This window comes from Neolamprologus multifasciatus, unplaced genomic scaffold (assembly GCF_963576455.1).
Source record: "Neolamprologus multifasciatus unplaced genomic scaffold, fNeoMul1.2 scaffold_48, whole genome shotgun sequence".
Classification (NCBI taxonomy): Eukaryota; Metazoa; Chordata; class Actinopteri; order Cichliformes; family Cichlidae; genus Neolamprologus; species Neolamprologus multifasciatus.
The window spans coordinates 1-14,529 of record NW_028182003.1 but is presented as its reverse complement, the minus strand read 5'-3'; positions in this window follow the sequence as shown (position 1 = coordinate 14,529).

Genomic DNA, 14,529 nt, shown 5'->3' with positions numbered 1-14,529 from the left:
TTTTTACTGTTTTGCCTGTTTTTAATACTCGTTGTTATTTCTTTTTTAGACTCTGAAATAAGCGTGCTCAGCTCTAGTCCCGCTGATTCTCTCAATCAAATTGGTAGGTTTGTTTCATTTCTTGTTCTCCGCCTTAACAGTTAATTGTACATTTCGGATTTGGATAACTATCTCTTTCCGAGTTTTCCGAGTTCTTCTTCACCTAGTGCTCCAGTCCATCACACCCCCATACCCGCGACCCTTAGGGAAAAATATTTGTCTGTCTGCCCGGGAGAGGCAAGATTTGCTCTCCGCGGTCGGTCCTCATGCTCCAGACCCCCGGAGCACCATCCCGACCAGCGCTTCTTCTCCCCCATCAGCCAGACGAAATTCACAGCGCCTGCTTTTGAAAGCCAAACACGGTCAGTCTCTCTAGGTTCTCACTTTTTTTTCCTCATTTTATAAAAGCTATCCTTTTGTATTTAACATAACTGACTTTTTTTTGTTTTTACCCTCAAAATTTGTTAGGTCTACTTAAGCATCTCAGGAGGAACAGAAGGACCGGTAGGACCAGAAGGACAAGGAGCACAAGGCCAAAGCGCAGACGACACTAACTCGCTTCTATCGCTCTTCGAGCAGTATGTCTGGTCGCTGAATTAATTCCGCTCATGATATAAAAACCTGTTTCTTTTTTATATGCTTTAAAAACAACTGTGCTTTTACATATTCTTGTCACTCAATAAAAATGGATAACCAGGAACATGATATTACAGACCCATTTATTGCTTTAGAAATAGCGTTAGCTAGGTTAGATCAAAATACTGTTCATTCACAGAATACACCTCCACAAAGCTGTGAGCAACCTGAGGCGATCAATAATAATAATAATGACCCTTTAGAAATGCTTAATTTAGCTCTAGCCTGATTAGCGCCTAGTGAAAGTGTCTTGCAAAATAACTCTCAAAATTTGGGTGTGGAGCATAGTGAGATCCAAACAGAGTCAGACACGGCTCATTCTCAACTGAGTCTGACACAAAACATTTCCTCATCCGATCCGTTCATAGCGCTTAATCAGGCTTTAGCAGCCTTGGCAGAAATACAGGATGAGGTTCAAATACCGCTAGAGTTATTGAGTCAAATAAACAGGTTAAATGAAAATCGTTTCAATGATTCTCATAGCCAACAATCGCTAGTCTTTTCCTCAAACAATGTTCAATCATCTACTAATGAGCCAGTCATTCACAGCCCACCCCTACAGTTGTTAAGCCGTTTCAATGAGTCTAATCAAGAACAATCGCTCAGCTTATCCCCAAACATTGTCTGAGCCACTTAACCCCGCAAACAATGATCGCGATCACTCCTTTCAACAAGGGGGTAATCCAGACCAGAGCTGCATCAACAATTCACCACAACCGTCTATAGTTTTTAGAAATAAATTTAATAATCTTCAAATTAGGCAGATTTTGAATTTCCCACCTCCAAATGATATACCCGATTATGCACATTATTATCAAGGCGTAATGGGGAGTGCCCGTGAAATATCAAACAGGGTGTTCTCCCATACACGTCCAGGCGATGTTGTACAGTTAGAGCTGATAGGGCAACAGCCACAAAATAATGTTTCAGTCATTTTACGGGACAGTAGTGATTTGAGTGAATTTGAAAATTTATTCTTTTTTTTCTTTTTTTCTTTTTTTTACCTGTCCCGTTTGGCTCTTTTGCCATCAGAATTATTGTCTAAAGGCGAAAGAAAGATGCCCAACGGATTTTCTTTACCAAATTGACCATCCCAGCTTTGCCGTAATGGTCCATTTGATTCACCTTTTTTCTTTATTTTATTTTCACTTGCCGAATACGGGACAGACTTGACTGGGGGAAAGAAAAGGGAGAAAGAAAGAGGGAAAGAAAAAGAGTTGAGAAGAGGGATGGGGGAGAAGGGCAAAAAACAAAAACCAACAGAATAAGCAGAAAAAAAATAAATACATATATCGATCACCTGGATCACCTGTTGAGAAAGAAAAAAGAAAACAAGCAGAAGAAAATGAGAGTAATAGAATAAACAACATCACAATGATATATGGGAATATGACAGTAAATACTAAATATTAAACATTATTGTGCAGCACGTAAGATCGACAGCACAGTGTGCTTTGAGGTAGGAGCCAAAAAGGGTGTAGTTTGTGTGTGTGATCACCCGTGTGTACACCTGTGAGCATGGACGCGCTTGTTTTCTTAAAAGGTTCCTTCATGTAATGATCTGCTAGAGGGTGTGGGGGGCCACTGCCCCGTCCTCCAGGGCATGAAGCAGGTATGGAGGAGATCAAAACTCCAGACATCCAGGGGCCCCCAGAACACAAGAGACCAAGGAAGACCAACAGAGGGGCAGCCGTGCCACTGTCCCAGAAAGAGCTGAGGAGAGTCCCAGATGAGGGGTCACTCAGCAGCCACGGAGCAGAAGGGTGAGAGAAGACTCCTAACCTCCCTCCACCCGCTCATTGTAGTGTTGATGTATGTGTGTTCTAAGGTGCATTTAAAACCCAGGAGGGCATGGAGCTACCTGCCAGAGAGCAGCAGGTAAGCGCATAGTCCCTACATTTGCACACATCCACAGATAAACTCCTACAAATCAACCAAATTCCAAGATATCAAAACATGGAAATGTTTGCACACACATGTGATTATGCGCAGAGATCCACCCTACCAGCCAACCTCAGATCTCAACGCAGGCACACATGAGTGCACATACATTTGCACACATCCAGAAATAAACTCGCCTAAAGAACACCAAATTCCAAGAAATCTAAACATGGAAATGTTTGCACACACATGTGATTATGCGCAGAGGTCCACCCTACCAGCCAACCTCAGATCTCCACGCAGGCACACATGAATGCACATACATTTGCACACATCCACAGATAAACTCCCCTAACGAACACAAAATTCCAAGATATCCAAACATGGAAATGTTTGCACACACATGTGATAATGCGCAGAGGTCCACCCTACCAGCCAACCTCAGATCTCCACGCAAGGACACATGAATGCACATACATTTGCACACATCCACAGATAATCTCCTACAAATCAACCAAATTCCAAGAAATCTAAACATGGAAATGTTTGCACACACATGTGATTATGCGCAGAGGTCCACCCTACAAGCCAACCTCAGATCTCCACGCAGGCACACATGAATGCACATACATTTGCACACATCCACAGATAAACTCCTACAAATCAACCAAATTCCAAGAAATCCAAACATGGAAATGTTTGCACACACATGTGATTATGCGCAGAGGTCCACCCTAACAGCCAACCTCAGATCTCCACGCAGGCACACATGAATGCACATACATTTGCACACATCCAGAGATAAACTCCGCTAAAGAACACCAAATTCCAAGATATCCAAAGATGGAAATGTTTGCACACACATGTGATTATGCGCAGAGGTCCACCCTACCAGCCAACCTCAGATCTCCACGCAAGGACACATGAATGCACATACATTTGCACACATCCACAGATAAACTCCTACAAATCAACCAAATTCCAAGATATCCAAACATGGAAATGTTTGCACACACATGTGATTATGCGCAGAGGTCCACCCTACCAGCCAACCTCAGATCTCCACGCAGGCACACATGAATGCACATACATTTGCACACATCCAGAGATAAACTCCCCTAAAAACACCAAATTCCAAGAAATCTAAACATGGAAATGTTTGCACACACATGTGATTATGCGCAGAGGTCCACCCTACCAGCCAACCTCAGATCTCCACGCAGGCACACATGAATGCACATACATTTGCACACATCCACAGATAAACTCGCCTAAAGAACACCAAATTCCAAGAAATCTAAACATGGAAATGTTTGCACACACATGTGATTATGCGCAGAGGTCCACCCTACAAGCCAACCTCAGATCTCCACGCAGGCACACATGAATGCACATACATTTGCACACATCCAGAGATAAACTCCCCTAAAGAACACCAAATTCCAAGATATCCAAACATGGAAATGTTTGCACACACATGTGATTATGCGCAGAGGTCCACCGTACCAGCCAACCTCAGATCTCCACGCAAAAACACATGAATGCACATACATTTGCACACATCCACAGATAATCCCCTACAAATCAACCAAATTCCAAGATATCCAAACATGGAAATGTTTGCACACACATGTGATTATGCGCAGAGGTCCACCCTACCAGCCAACCTCAGATCTCCATGCAGGCACTCATGAATGCACATACATTTGCACACATTCAATTCAATTCAATTCAATTCAATTTTATTTATATAGCGCCAAATCACAACAAATGTCGCCTCAAGGCGCTTCATAGATACAGAGAAAAGCCCAACAATCATATGACCCCCTATGAGCAAGCACTTTGGCGACAGTGGGAAGGAAAAACTCCCTTTTAACAGGAAGAAACCTCCGGCAGAACCAGGCTCAGGGAGGGGCGGCCATCTGCTGCGACCGGTTGGGGTGAGAGAAGGAAGACAGGATAAAGACATGCTGTGGAAGAGAGACAGAGATTAATAACAGATACGATTCAATACAGAGAGGTCTGTTAATACATAGTGAGTGAGAAAGGTGACTGGAAAGGAAAAACTCAATGCATCATGGGAATCCCCCGGCAGCCTACATCTATTGCAGCATAACTAAGGGAGGATTCAGGGTCACCTGGTCCAGCCCTAACTATATGCTTTAGCAAAAAGGAAAGTTTGAAGCCTAATCTTAAAAGTAGAGATAGTGTCTGTCTCCCGAATCCAAACTGGAAGCTGGTTCCACAGAAGAGGGGCCTGAAAACTGAAGGCTCTCCCTCCCATTCTACTTTTAAATACTCTAGGAACAACAAGTAGGCCTGCAGAGCGAGAGCGAAGTGCTCTAATAGGGTGATATGGTACTACAAGGTCATTAAGATAAGATGGGGCCTGATTATTTAAGACCTTGTATGTGAGGAGCAGGATTTTGAATTCAATTCTGGATTTAACAGGAAGCCAATGAAGGGAGGCCAAAACAGGAGAAATATGCTCTCTCTTTCTAGTCCCTGTCAGTACTCTTGCTGCAGCATTTTGGATTAACTGAAGGCTTTTCAGTGAGTTTTTTGGACATCCTGATAATAATGAATTGCAGTAGTCCAGCCTGGAAGTAATAAATGCATGAACTAGTTTTTCAGCGTCACTCTGAGACAGGATATTTCTAATTTTAGAGATGTTGCGCAAATGGAAGAACGCAGTCTTACATATTTGTTTAATATGTGCGTTGAAGGACATATCCTGGTCAAAAATGACTCCAAGGTTCCTCACAGTGTTACTGGAGGCCAAGGTAATGCCATCCAGAGTAAGAATCTGGTTAGATACCAAATTTCTAAGCTTTTCAGCGCCGAGTACAATGACCTCAGTTTTATCTGAGTTGAGAAGCAGAAAGTTAGTGGCCATCCAAGTTTTTATGTCTTTAAGACATTCCTGCAGTTTAACTAATTGGTGTGTGTTATCTGGCTTCATGGACAGATAGAGCTGGGTGTCATCTGCATAGCAGTGAAAATGTATGCTATGTCTTCTAATGATGCTGCCTAGGGGAAGCATGTATAATGTAAACAGAATTGGTCCTAGCACTGAACCCTGTGGAACACCATAATTAACCTCAGTGTGTGAAGAGGACTCTCCATTTACATGCACAAATTGGAGTCTATTAGATAGATATGATACAAACCACTGCAGTGCAATACCTGTAATACCTACAGCATGTTCTAATCGCTCTAATAGAATATTATGGTCAACAGTATCGAATGCTGCACTAAGGTCAAGAAGGACAAGCACAGAGATGAGTCCACTGTCAGAGGCCATAAGAAGATCATTTGTAACCTTCACTAAAGCTGTTTCTGTGCTGTGATGAGCTCTGAAACCTGACTGAAACTCTTCAAATAAACCATTCCTCTGCAGATGATCTGTTAGCTGTTTGACAACTACTCTTTCAAGGATTTTTGATATGAAAGGAAGGTTGGAGATTGGCCTATAATTAGCTAAGACTGCTGGGTCTAGAGATGGCTTTTTGAGTAAAGGTTTAACTGCAGCCACCTTGAAGGCCTGTGGTACATAGCCGATTATTAGAGATAGGTTGATCATATATAAGATCGAAGAATTAATCAATGGCAGAACTTCTTTGAGCAGTTTTGTAGGAATGGGGTCTAAAAGACACATTGATGGTTTGGAGGAAGTAATTATTGACGTTAACTCAGAAAGATCGATTGGAAAAAAAGAGTCTAACTTAACATCAATGGAACTACAAGTAGCTGTAGATAATATTACATCTGTGGGATGATTATTGGTAATTTTTTCTCTAATGATAAAAATTTTATTTGTGAAGAAGTTCATGAAGTCATCACTAGTTAACGTTAAAGGGATGGTTGGCTCAAAAGAGCTCTGGCTTTTTGTCAGCCTGGCTACAGTGCTGAAGAGAAACCTGGGGTTGTTCTTATTTTCTTCAATCAGTGACGAATAGTAAGCTGTTCTGGCTTTGCGGAGGGCTTTCTTATAAAGCAACAAACTATTTCTCCAGGCTAAATGATGATCCTCTAAATTTGTGACACGCCATTTCCTCTCCAGATTACGAGTCGTCTGCTTGAGGGTACGTGTTTGAGAATTATACCACGGGGTCATGTACTTCTGATTAGAGACCTTAGTTTTCACTGGAGCTACAGTATCCAGAGTCGTACGTAGTGAGGAGGTGAAATTATTAACAAGATAATCGACCTCTGTTGGGGTAGCGTTCAGATAGCTGCTCTGCTCTGTGTTGGTACAGGGCATTGACGATGATAACAGTGGCTGGATTATATTCTTAAACTTAGTTACACACACATCAACAGATAAATTCCTACAAATCAACCAAATTCCAAGATATCCAAACATGGAAATGTTTGCACACACATGTGATTATGCGCAGAGGTCCACCCTACCAGCCAACCTCAGATCTCCACGCAAGGACACATGAATGCACATACATTTGCACACATCCACAGATAAACTCGTACAAATCAACCAAATTACAAGATATCCAAACATGGAAATGTTTGCACACACATGTGATTATGCGCAGAGGTCCACCCTACCAGCCAACCTCAGATCTCCACGCAGGCACACATGAATGCACATACATTTGCACACATCCAGAGATAAACTCCCCTAAAGAACACCAAATTCCAAGATATCCAAACATGGAAATGTTTGCACACACATGTGATTATGCGCAGAGGTCCACCCTACCAGCCAACCTCAGATCTCCACGCAAGGACACATGAATGCACATACATTTGCACACATCCACAGATAATCTCCTACAAATCAACCAAATTCCAAGATATCCAAACATGGAAATGTTTGCACACACATGTGATTATGCGCAGAGGTCCACCCTACCAGCCAACCTCAGATCTCCATGCAGGCACACATGAATGCACATACATTTGCACACATCCACAGATAAATTCCTACAAATCAACCAAATTCCAAGATATCCAAACATGGAAATGTTTGCACACACATGTGATTATGCGCAGAGGTCCACCCTACCAGCCAACCTCAGATCTCCACGCAAGGACACATGAATGCACATACATTTGCACACATCCACAGATAAACTCGTACAAATCAACCAAATTCCAAGATATCCAAACATGGAAATGTTTGCACACACATGTGATTATGCGCAGAGGTCCACCATACCAGCCAACCTCAGATCTCCACGCAGGCACACATGAATGCACATACATTTGCACACATCCAGAGATAAACTCCCCTAAAGAACACCAAATTCCAAGAAATCTTACATGGAAATGTTTGCACACACATGTGATTATGCGCAGAGGTCCACCCTACCAGCCAACCTCAGATCTCCACGCAGGCACACATGAATGCACATACATTTGCACACATCCACAGATAAACTCCCCTAAATAACACAAAATTCCAAGATATCCAAACATGGAAATGTTTGCACACACATGTGATTATGCGCAGAGGTCCACCCTACCAGCCAACCTCAGATCTCCACGCAGGCACACATGAATGCACATACATTTGGACACATCCACAGATAAACTCCTACAAATCAACCAAATTCCAAGATATCCAGACATGGAAATGTTTGCACACACATGTGATTATGCGCAGAGGTCCACCCTACCAGCCAACCTCAGATCTCCACGCAGGCACACATGAATGCACATACATTTGCACACATCCAGAGATAAACTCCCCTAAAGAACACCAAATTCCAAGATATCCAAACATGGAAATGTTTGCACACACATGTGATTATGCGCAGAGGTCCACCCTACCAGCCAACCTCAGATCTCCACGCAAGGACACATGAATGCACATACATTTGCACACATCCACAGATAAACTCCTACAAATCAACCAAATTCCAAGATATCCAGACATGGAAATGTTTGCACACACATGTGATTATGCGCAGAGGTCCACCCTACCAGCCAACCTCAGATCTCCACGCAGGCACACATGAATGCACATACATTTGCACACATCCAGAGATAAACTCCCCTAAAGAACACCAAATTCCAAGATATCCAAACATGGAAATGTTTGCACACACATGTGATTATGCGCAGAGGTCCACCCTACCAGCCAACCTCAGATCTCCACGCAAGGACACATGAATGCACATACATTTGCACACATCCACAGATAATCTCCTACAAATCAACCAAATTCCAAGATATCCAGACATGGAAATGTTTGCACACACATGTGATTATGCGCAGAGGTCCACCCTACCAGCCAATCTCAGATCTCCATGCAGGCACACATGAATGCACATACATTTGCACACATCCAGAGATAAACTCCCCTAAAGAACACCAAATTCCAAGATATCCAAACATGGAAATGTTTGCACACACATGTGATAATGCGCAGAGGTCCACCCTACCAGCCAACCTCAGATCTCCACGCAGGCACACATGAATGCACATACATTTGCACACATCCAGAGATAAACTCCCCTAAAGAACACCAAATTCCAAGAAATCTAAACATGGAAATATTTGCACACACATGTGATAATGCGCAGAGGTCCACCCTACCAGCCAACCTCAGATCTCCACGCAGGCACACATGAATGCACATACATTTGCACACATCCACAGATAATCTCCTACAAATCAACCAAATTCCAAGATATCCAAACATGGAAATGTTTGCACACATGTGATTATGCGCAGAGGTCTACCCTACCAGCCAACCTCAGATCTCCATGCAGGCACACATGAATGCACATACATTTGCACACATCCAAAGATATATTCCTACAAATCAACCAAATTCCAAGATATCCAAACATGGAAATGTTTGCACACACATGTGATTATGCGCAGAGGTCCACCCTACCAGCCAACCTCAGATCTCCACGCAGGCACACATGAATGCACATACATTTGCACACATCCACAGATAAACTCGTACAAATCAACCAAATTCCAAGATATCCAAACATGGAAATGTTTGCACACACATGTGATTATGCGCAGAGGTCCACCCTACCAGCCAACCTCAGATCTCCACGCAGGCACACATGAATGCACATACATTTGCACACATCCAGAGATAAACTCCCCAGAAGAACACCAAATTCCAAGAAATCTTACATGGAAATGTTTGCACACACATGTGATTATGTGCAGAGGTCCACCCTACCAGCCAACCTCAGATCTCCACGCAGGCACACATGAATGCACATATATTTGCACACATCCACAGATAAACTCCTACAAATCAACCAAATTCCAAGAAATCCAAACATGGAAATGTTCGCACACACATGTGATTATGCGCAGAGGTCCACCCTACCAGCCAACCTCAGATCTCCACGCAAGGACACATGAATACACATACATTTGCACACATCCACAGATAAACTCCCCTAAAGAACACCAAATTCCAAGAAATCCAAACATGGAAATGTTTGCACACACATGTGATTATGCGCAGAGGTCCACCCTACCAGCCAACCTCAGATCTCCACGCAGGCACACATGAATGCACATACATTTGGACACATCCACAGATAAACTCCCCTAAAGAACACCAAATTCCAAGAAATCTAAACATGGAAATGTTTGCACACACATGTGATTATGCGCAGAGGTCCACCCTACCAGCCAACCTCAGATCTCCACGCAGGCACACATGAATGCACATACATTTGCACACATCCACAGATAAACTCCTACAAATCAACCAAATTCCAAGATATCCAGACATGGAAATGTTTGCACACACATGTGATTATGCGCAGAGGTCCACCCTACCAGCCAACCTCAGATCTCCATGCAGGCACACATGAATGCACATACATTTGCACACATCCAGAGATAAACTCCCGTAAAGAACACCAAATTCCAAGATATCCAAACATGGAAATGTTTGCACACACATGTGATTATGCGCAGAGGTCCACCCTACCAGCCAACCTCAGATCTCCACGCAAGGACACATGAATACACATACATTTGCACACATCCACAGATAATCTCCTACAAATCAACCAAATTCCAAGATATCCAGACATGGAAATGTTTGCACACACATGTGATTATGCGCAGAGGTCCACCCTACCAGCCAACCTCAGATCTCCACGCAGGAACACATGAATGCACATACATTTGCACACATCCAGAGATAAACTCCCCAGAAGAACACCAAATTCCAAGATATCCAAACATGGAAATGTTTGCACACACATGTGATAATGCGCAGAGGTCCACCCTACCAGCCAACCTCAGATCTCCACGCAGGCACACATGAATGCACATACATTTGCACACATCCAGAGATAAACTCCCCTAAAGAACACCAAATTCCAAGATATCCAAACATGGAAATGTTTGCACACACATGTGATTATGCGCAGAGGTCCACCCTACCAGCCAACCTCAGATCTCCACGCAAGGACACATGAATGCACATACATTTGCACACATCCACAGATAATCTCCTACAAATCAACCAAATTCCAAGATATCCAGACATGGAAATGTTTGCACACACATGTGATTATGCGCAGAGGTCCACCCTACCAGCCAACCTCAGATCTCCACGCAGGCACACATGAATGCACATACATTTGCACACATCCAGAGATAAACTCCCCTAAAGAACACCAAATTCCAAGATATCCAAACATGGAAATGTTTGCACACACATGTGATAATGCGCAGAGGTCCACCCTACCAGCCAACCTCAGATCTCCACGCAGGCACACATGAATGCACATACATTTGCACACATCCAGAGATAAACTCCCCTAAAGAACACCAAATTCCAAGAAATCTAAACATGGAAATGTTTGCACACACATGTGATAATGCGCAGAGGTCCACCCTACCAGCCAACCTCAGATCTCCACGCAGGCACACATGAATGCACATACATTTGCACACATCCACAGATAATCTCCTACAAATCAACCAAATTCCAAGATATCCAAACATGGAAATGTTTGCACACATGTGATTATGCGCAGAGGTCTACCCTACCAGCCAACCTCAGATCTCCATGCAGGCACACATGAATGCACATACATTTGCACACATCCAAAGATATATTCCTACAAATCAACCAAATTCCAAGATATCCAAACATGGAAATGTTTGCACACACATGTGATTATGCGCAGAGGTCCACCCTACCAGCCAACCTCAGATCTCCACGCAGGCACACATGAATGCACATACATTTGCACACATCCACAGATAAACTCGTACAAATCAACCAAATTCCAAGATATCCAAACATGGAAATGTTTGCACACACATGTGATTATGCGCAGAGGTCCACCCTACCAGCCAACCTCAGATCTCCACGCAGGCACACATGAATGCACATACATTTGCACACATCCAGAGATAAACTCCCCTAAAGAACACCAAATTCCAAGAAATCTTACATGGAAATGTTTGCACACACATGTGATTATGCGCAGAGGTCCACCCTACCAGCCAACCTCAGATATCCACGCAGGCACACATGAATGCACATACATTTGCACACATCCACAGATAAACTCCTACAAATCAACCAAATTCCAAGAAATCCAAACATGGAAATGTTCGCACACACATGTGATTATGCGCAGAGGTCCACCCTACCAGCCAACCTCAGATCTCCACGCAAGGACACATGAATGCACATACATTTGCACACATCCACAGATAAACTCCCCTAAAGAACACCAAATTCCAAGATATCCAAACATGGAAATGTTTGCACACACATGTGATTATGCGCAGAGGTCCACCCTACCAGCCAACCTCAGATCTCCACGCAGGCACACATGAATGCACATACATTTGGACACATCCACAGATAAACTCCCCTAAAGAACACCAAATTCCAAGAAATCTAAACATGGAAATGTTTGCACACACATGTGATTATGCGCAGAGGTCCACCCTACCAGCCAACCTCAGATCTCCACACAGGCACACATGAATGCACATACATTTGCACACATCCACAGATAAACTCCTACAAATCAACCAAATTCCAAGATATCCAGACATGGAAATGTTTGCACACACATGTGATTATGCGCAGAGGTCCACCCTACCAGCCAACCTCAGATCTCCACGCAAGGACACATGAATGCACATACATTTGCACACATCCACAGATAATCTCCTACAAATCAACCAAATTCCAAGATATCCAGAATTGGAAATGTTTGCACACACATGTGATTATGCGCAGAGGTCCACCCTACCAGCCAACCTCAGATCTCCACGCAGGCACACATGAATGCACATACATTTGCACACATCCAGAGATAAACTCCCCTAAAGAACACCAAATTCCAAGATATCCAAACATGGAAATGTTTGCACTCACATGTGATAATGCGCAGAGGTCCACCCTACCAGCCAACCTCAGATCTCCACGCAGGCACACATGAATGCACATACATTTGCACACATCCAGAGATAAACTCCCCTAAAGAACACCAAATTCCAAGAAATCTAAACATGGAAATGTTTGCACACACATGTGATAATGCGCAGAGGTCCACCCTACCAGCCAACCTCAGATCTCCACGCAAGGACACATGAATGCACATACATTTGCACACATCCACAGATAAACTCGTACAAATAAACCAAATTCCAAGATATCCAGACATGGAAATGTTTGCACACACATGTGATTATGCGCAGAGGTCCACCCTACCAGCCAACCTCAGATCTCCACGCAGGCACACATGAATGCACATACATTTGCACACATCCACAGATAAACTCGTACAAATAAACCAAATTCCAAGATATCCAGACATGGAAATGTTTGCACACACATGTGATTATGCGCAGAGGTCAACCCTACCAGCCAACCTCAGATCTCCACGCAGGCACACATGAATTCACATACATTTGCACACATCCAGAGATAAATTCCCCTAAAGAACACCAAATTCCAAGAAATCTAAACATGGAAATGTTTGCACACACATGTGATTATGCGCAGAGGTCCACCCTACCAGCCAACCTCAGATCTCCACACAGGCACACATGAATGCACATACATTTGCACACATCCACAGATAATCTCCTACAAATCAACCAAATTCCAAGATATCCAGAAATGGAAATGTTTGCACACACATGTGATTATGCGCAGAGGTCCACCCTACCAGCCAACCTCAGATCTCCACGCAGGCACACATGAATGCACATACATTTGCACACATCCAGAGATAAACTCCCCTAAAGAACACCAAATTCCAAGATATCCAAACATGGAAATGTTTGCACACACATGTGATTATGCGCAGAGGTCCACCCTACCAGCCAACCTCAGATCTCCACGCAAGGACACATGAATGCACATACATTTGCACACATCCACAGATAATCTCCTACAAATCAACCAAATTCCAAGATATCCAGACATGGAAATGTTTGCACACACATGTGATTATGCGCAGAGGTCCACCCTACCAGCCAACCTCAGATCTCCACGCAGGCACACATGAATGCACATACATTTGCACACATCCAGAGATAAACTCCCCTAAAGAACACCAAATTCCAAGATATCCAAACATGGAAATGTTTGCACACACATGTGATTATGCGCAGAGGTCCACCCTACCAGCCAACCTCAGATCTCCACGCAAGGACACATGAATGCACATACATTTGCACACATCCACAGATAATCTCCTACAAATCAACCAAATTCCAAGATATCCAGACATGGAAATGTTTGCACACACATGTGATTATGCGCAGAGGTCCACCCTACCAGCCAACCTCAGATCTCCACGCAGGCACACATGAATGCACATACATTTGCACACATCCAGAGATAAACTCCCCTAAAGAACACCAAATTCCAAGAAATCTTACATGGAAATGTTTGCACACACATGTGATTATGCGCAGAGGTCCACCCTACCAGCCAACCTCAGATCTCCACGCAGGCACACATGAATGCACATACAT